General features: G+C 40.7%; 1 long non-coding RNA gene across 1 annotated transcript; it reads left to right on the top strand.

Moving 5' to 3' along the window:
* The first annotated feature begins 556 nt into the window (after window positions 1-556).
* On the top strand, window positions 557-5,651 carry LOC135108257 (uncharacterized). Its single transcript, XR_010272180.1, has 3 exons — window positions 557-605; window positions 5,009-5,081; window positions 5,535-5,651. It is a non-coding gene; the product is annotated as an uncharacterized LOC135108257 (long non-coding RNA).
* Window positions 5,652-7,475: the final 1,824 nt, after the last annotated feature.

Genomic DNA, 7,475 nt, shown 5'->3' with positions numbered 1-7,475 from the left:
AATAAACTTCCTGCAGAAATCGTAAACAGCAATTCTATTGAATCATTAAAAAAATAAAGTAGACAAATATCTACAAGCAAATCCCCAACAAGCTCTCTTCTTGTCCGAATAATTACTAAATTCATTAATAAACTCTTATTTTACAGACAAAAATTTTATTATAAATGGTATTAACTTTCAGATAGGCGTACAGAGTTCACCGTAGGGTGAATAGTAGAACTTTCTTTCAACCGTTCCTATGAAAATTCCATGTCAGTTTTTCCATACTGCATGGTACTTTTTCCCAACTATTTCCATGACAGCGCAAGCTGGAGGAAGTGGTGGGTGAGGAGGAGCCTTCTGCTATGCTGTCCTGTCCCTCTTCCCTGTAGCTAGTTAGAAGTAGTTACCAAACAGTCTTGCAAAGACCAAAAGGTCTGTTGCTGTTTGGCTTTCCTTTGTATTCCTTTGTATTCCTCCTCCTCAATAAAGCTTTGCTACTAGCCTCCTTTTGAGCCTCAGATAAGGTAAATATTTTCTTAATCCGCGTCTCAGAAGATGCTGCAGTGACTCTTTTTTTGTGTTTCAGGATGAGCAACAAGAGAGGACTGTACTGCCCGTGAAGCGTGAGTTAGCATTATGTAATTTGTAGTATATTTAATAGTCTAGAACCTTTTTTATTCACTAGTTGTGGTTTGTCAAGAGTTTGTCAAGAGTTTCTTCTGTAAATTAAACGGGTCAGGACAAAGTACCTCGGTTACAAACAACAACACAGTCGATATTCACAGTTGCCTCAATACGAACATATGGAACAGACTCAGTAATCAGGCTGTTAGTGCCGAGTCAAAAGAGAGGATAAGAGAAATTTATGGATAAGATTGATAGTGAAAATACATAGATGATAACGTTTCACCCAGTGACTGCTATGCGTTGTTCTGATGTTTTTTTTTTTTGCAGTTTTCCTTATTTTCTTATTTTCTAATATCTATGAAGTCTCTATTTCGATTCCCTTTCGATGCCATCACTCTTCTTCTCTAATTCTGGACAAGTACTCCTTTTTTTTCTTTATTTTTATGGCACACTTCCTGCTTGCCCAACTAACATCTTTTCACAGTGTTACCTTCAACCTTAAACTCACTCATAAATTTTCTCACCCCGGATCTCGGCAGTAAAACTCCCTCGACTTTTGCAAACACTCGTATTTCAAGGGCCTCCGACATGGTTTCACAACGCCCACGATAACCCTTCTCCTAGATTGAAATATACAGGCTTGAACCCATTACACTTTAATCTATTACGGTAATCGAAACGAGTGGGGAAAAAAAAACGGAGGAAATATATGCTGTCGTAGAAAAGTGATAGGGACCCATTACACTTACATTTACTACAGTAATTGAAACATGTATAGGCAAAGACACGGAGGGCGAATATGCTGCAGGAAATGTAATTGGGACGCATTACACTTCAGTCTGGTACAGTGACTGGAATATGTACAGGGAAAGACAGGGAGGGGGAATATGATGTTGAAGTGGTAGGTACCCATTACACTTAAATCTACTACAATAATTGAGACATGTATCGGTAAAGACGTAGAAGAATATCGTGTTGAAGTGATAGGGAAATCAAAGCAGAAGGTGTTGCATGGAGACAAGAGGGTATTGTAATTCCAGCGTCACCACAATACTGTCAGCCAAATAGATACTAACACAGCCGCACATCAGATTGCTTCTGCTACAACCCTTGTGGTGGTGGTGGTGCTGGTGACGATTGCAAGCAGCAGCTTTTAGTATTGACGATAATTTGTATTTTCAGACAGACAGATAGATATACAGACAGAAAGACAAGCAGACAGAAAACACACACACACGCACACACACACACGCACACACACCTTTCGCTACTCTTACTGAACTTCCCTCCTCAAAAGTTCAGTTCAAAGTCATCACTGCCCTGACAGCTCCTGAAGCGAGGTAAAAAAGAAAAAAAAATGCAGGAAAGGGAGATATGAATGGACGTAGAGAAGGAGGAAGAGAGAGAGAGAGGAGAGAGGGAGAGATAGGCATCGTGGCACCTTCAGGACTTTCAGAGAGTGATAAAGAGATTCTGGCCTTTGGTCTCATGGGTACTGAATGGTGCAGGCGTGCCTGACAGCGGGAGACACGCGGTCCGCCGGGATAACTCGCACTGTTGGTTGAAATGTTGCGTATGGGTTCAGAAGTAATTATTAGAGAGTGTTGTGTAAGAAGAGAGAACGATCATGTCCCAATATTTTCAGTAGTGTGTGTGTTGGAAAGGATTATAAATGGTGTTAGATTTTAAGAATATTTGTAAGTGTTTTATTTTATTTTGATAGTTGACATGGATGAGTTAAAACACGGATATTATTTGATGTGGAAAGGATGGAGGTGACATTTTGTTTGGCAGACTTATGACAGTGGCTTTGGCAGGATAACAATGAATAATTAGACATTAATTTTGCTTTGTAGTTCTGTGCAATTTTTAGATTTACATAATTTTATAAGTAATTTTGTACCGAACACCCACCGATTACACCACTTTATGTACCGGCGTGGTGGTACGTCCTTCTTCTATCTTGCCCTTGCAGGATGGGGATATGGGGATATGGGCTTCGCCATTCATTTGGTGTGGAGAGAATGAATACAGGCAGAGTGTGGTCGCCTCGAAGTGTGATGCTGGTCTTTCCGACGGATTGGATCGGATTTGTAAAGAAAAAGTGAAGTGAACATTTGAGAAGTGAAGAAGAGAGAAAAAAAGGAAGGACAGTAGTTGATAAAAGTTGATGGGCTGTCCACCTTGAGCTATCTGTTTAGAGTCAGCATCACCTTAATTTAGTTATTTCTGTCTCCATGATAGAGGGAAGCAAGAGTATATGATTTATGGGGAGAGTAGGTGTATTGCACTGCACATAAACAGTTATAACTTAAACTAAATTCATATTTAGATAATTCATCCAATGATATTTTTTTCCGTGTGTGTGTGTGTGTGTGTGTGTGTGTGTGTGTGTGTGTGTGTGTGTGTGTGTGCGCTCGCGTGCACATGTCTCAGACGACTCTCGGAACCCTTAATTTATTCAGTCCTGGCCGAGAGGCGCTCATCAATCACGCACAAGTACATTTGTCATATGGTCTAGAAGGAAAGGGTGTGATGATAATTTGTGAAAGGTGTGAATCCAGGTGTTTCCCCTGGGGATCAACACCCCTAAGGAAATCAGGTGAGGTGTGAATGGCCGAGGATCGCGTCCCCCACGTGACCGTTTACATTTTACAGTACACTTTGCAAGTAAAAAAAAAAAAAAAAAAAAAAATTGTAATTTTCGTTTAATTTAGTTTTTGTTAATTTTAATGGCTGAAGTAGATGGTTAATTTAAACATAATTATAATTTTACGTGGAAGGGATGAAAGTGACATTTTACTGGCATTCTCATGATCATGGAACTAAAAGGATAAGACTGACTAATTAATATATATTCTTTTGGCTTTGTAGTTTTGAACATTAATTAGATTTTACATAAAGTTATAAAACCAAGTTCAATAAACCGAAACTTAGGGAAGAGGGAGAGTGACGACAGGTAAACACAGGAGGCAGGCAGGATGTGGATGGGCGGTGCTCGAGTCACGGATTCTAGGCATTCACTTCTGGAGGACGTGGCGTTCCTGGCGCCTCTAGATCACATACTTCGCTGCGTTCATGGAATTACAGACGGAATGACGCGCAGACACACCGATGACCACACTTCCTAGTGATTGAGGAGTCCTTAGTATCTGTTAATCTCTCTTAGTCTTTCTTAGTCTTGCTCTTAGTCTCTCTTAGTCTCTCTCAATTTCTCAATGTCTTAGTCACTCTTAGTGTGACGGTGCTCGCCGTCACACTAGCACATTTTCCGTCAAGTTTTTCCGTCAACTCTGGTTTCTGTCAACTTTTGCCTCGTTCCGTCGTCTTTTTCCGTTCGTCAACGGAAGTGATCGTCTTCACGGAGGAGGGATGTCGTCGACTTTTATTGTCAAATGAAAATCCATTGTTTATAATATAGAGATATGCTAAGTAAACCTTATTGTTTTCGAAAAAAAATAAAAATAAAGAAAAGTATAAAATTGCTTAATTTCACATGTTACATATAGTTTGTGGATATATAACAGTAAACAGTGGCTCGCAAGACTCGATAGATGTTTATACTTTTAGAAGGTCTGTTTCTCTACTCCTACACGCTGGATACCATTTTAGCTGGTTTTGCTCGTCTACGATTAACAAAACTTGTTATAAAGTACAGACCAGCGACTGCTTGCTTGTGTGTCAGAAGAGCCATGCTTGTTTACTTTCGACGAAAGTGCAGACGAGAGGCTGTGCGTGCGTGACAGGACGCGCTCAACAATTTGTCGATTTTCAGAAAGTTGACGAAAGAAGTTGACAGAAAATGTGCTGGTGTGACGAGACATTTAATCTCCACAATACTCATAATGAATGACCAAGAAGGCTGCTGCTGTTAGTGCCGAGCTTGAGAGCTTTAAAAGATTAGACAGATTTATGGATGATAGGTGGAAGGAAATACGTAGGCATGTTTTATATAGTGACTGCCACGTGCACGCCTGATGGATTCTTGCAGCTTCCTATGTTTCCTTATGTTGATGATTCTTCGTCTTATGCTGTTCGTTCTTCGCTTGTGTTCCTTTGTGATGCATTATTCAAAAGGAATGCTAATCAAAACATGACATACTTTTGCAAATATATAAGAAAATAAGAATATAAGGCAAGCTGCATGAAGTTATTAATACTACATGTGGCAGTCTCTGTATACAATATACCTACCTATTTTCCCCTATCATCCTCATACGTAAATTTGCCTAATCTTGTTTTAAAGCTCTAGGTACAAAATACACCATAAAACTCTGCTACACATTCGCTTGTCTACAACCATAAAATCAAAATCTTAGCTACGCATTCACTCGTACACGAACACATGACTCTCAGCTACACATTGACTTGCATAATGTCTGCTATTTCCCTTCCTCAGTGGTCCACTTCCCCGGCGGCTCCCTGGGCGCCAAGGTGAGGGCCTGGTGGGGCTGCCTTGATGGGCCGGCCAGGTGAGTTGTCGAGTCCCATTTGGCAGGTTCCCGAGGATATTAGCTTGATGCCCCCAGAGTGTGGCAGTCAATCAGGGAGTTGGCTCCAGGTTCAGACTGAGTGTGGGTGATGGTGGTGTTGATAGTGGTGGTGGTGGTTGTAACGGTTGGGGTTGGGGTTGTAGGATGTTGCGAGGAGGAAGAGAAGGAAAAGGAGATCAAGAACGAGAACATGAATAATATATATATATATATATATATATATATATATATATATATATATATATATATATATATATATATATATATATATATATATATATATATATATATATATATATATGTGCATATGGTCTGTCTGTGGTATTTAAAATTCTCTATGTGTGTCGTTCTTTCTGTGTTATTCCCACTATGTTTATTTCTCCCACTCTCCCCCGGTGGACTCATTCACTTGACACATCATCCTGGCTGCAGTGAGTGCAGTGTCTGGGTCGCCACCGCCGGCAAGGACTGCGTCGCTACAGTTGTGCAAGTAAGGCGCTTGTGGCTGGCTCGCCCATCCCTTCCACGAAGCAACACCAAACGCAGCTGGTGATTAATGCCGTGTGTGTGTGTGTGTGTGTGTGTGTGTGTGTGTGTGTGTGTGTGTGTGTGTGTGTGTGTGTGTGTGTGTGTGTGTGTGTGTGTGTGTGGATAAGCGTGCGTGCGTGTTTGCTCAAGCTAATATAATTACTTACCTTCTATATGTGGATGTGCATGGGTAAGGAGGCAAAATAAGTAGGTGTGCGTGTGCTTATAAAAGGATGCGTGCGTGTAGGCGGTTTCCCTCGCTGAGCCTCGCCAGTCTTAACGTACCGAGGCAACAGTGGGTCACGGGAGTTGCCAAGCAGTGAGCAAAGGGTATCCTTGGTGCGGAGGAGTCTCAAGAGGGGAGGAAGATGCTGAGAGGCCAGCTGGTTGGGGTCGAGAGGAAAGGAGAGGAGTGAGTGAATGTGATACGTAAACTATGAAGATGCAGATGAATGTGATGAACTAGAACCTAACTGACAAGAACACAGACAGACAGACAGATGCATTAAAGGAAGCGCTACAGTTTGATTGATTATAAATACACGTAGTACATTCTTAAGAGCTTATTATAACCTAAGGAAATGAGTTTTAAAAATTTAGACAGATTAATGGGTGGAAATGATAGCTGTAAATAAGTAAGTAGGGTTTTTATACAGGGACTGCCACGTGCAAGAAGCCTGATGGCTTCTTGCAGCTTCCCTTATTTATTTATTTTTTATTTTTTTGTTCTAACGAGTCCTCGTGGGAGGGGTGAAAAAACTGTTATAATGGTGCAACATATAAAAATACATTATATAGATGAGAAGGTACGATGAGTATAGTTGATAAATCTGAATACATACATGTGACAGATGAAGAGGAGGAGAAGGAGGAGGAGGAGGAGGAGGATTACAAAGGATTACGAATGCAAGCAGCAACAGACATCCAGATCCTTGTTAGGTTGCTTGATATCTCTAATTATTAACATTAGAGAAGGAACATCATAATGAAAAAGGAGGAGAAGGAGGAAGATGATATCACTAATTATTAACATTAGAGAAAGAACAGCATAATGAAAAAGGAGGAGAAGGAGGAGGAGGAACACAAGAGAACAATGCAAAGAGAATTGATTGCAGAGTAAAGGAAGACAAAAGAGAAAGAGACCAAAGGAATGAAGGTATACCATAACCACACACACACACACACACACACACACACACACACATACACACATGTGGCTGCCGCTTCATCACCTTGGAGAGCCTGGGTGACAGATTTCCCAGAAGGACACGCACCTCGGATTGGGCCGAGGTCAAGGGGTCGGCGTAGGTGTGCGAGGCTCCGGAGGGAAGGATTAGCTTGGTTCCTGTTAGATGGCGTGGATGCTGGAGTGTGGCTGGGATTGTGATGGGTAGTGTGTGTCAATGATTGTGTGGGTGAAATGGGGAGAACGTGGCGCCAAGGGGAAAGGGTTAGCGTGGTTCCTGTGAGTGTGGCGTGTAACCTGAGGTGTGGCATGGGTGCGGGAGTGTGGCTGAAGCTGTTAGAGAGTACGGACTGTAGATGTATGAGGGATCGTGACACTAAAATTTGTAAGCTGTACTATACGTGAAAAGTGAACTGATTATTATTATTATTATTATTATTATTATTATTATTATTATTATTATTATTATTATTATTATTATTATTATTATTATTATTATTTTATTGCTTGCTGTAGTCAATTAACTATCTATCTATCTAGCTATCTATCTCTCTGTCTATCTCAAGTACAAATATTCTTATGCATAGTACACTGTTGAAAGTACTTTTTTATGTTAGAGGGGTTCAGGCAAAGGTCAACAAAAAGGAAAAAAAAAAAAA

Source organism: Scylla paramamosain, chromosome 17 (genome assembly GCF_035594125.1).
Source record: "Scylla paramamosain isolate STU-SP2022 chromosome 17, ASM3559412v1, whole genome shotgun sequence".
Taxonomy (NCBI): domain Eukaryota; kingdom Metazoa; phylum Arthropoda; class Malacostraca; order Decapoda; family Portunidae; genus Scylla; species Scylla paramamosain.
Note: the sequence above shows the minus strand (reverse complement) of the source record. Positions and strands in the feature narration are given on the sequence as shown.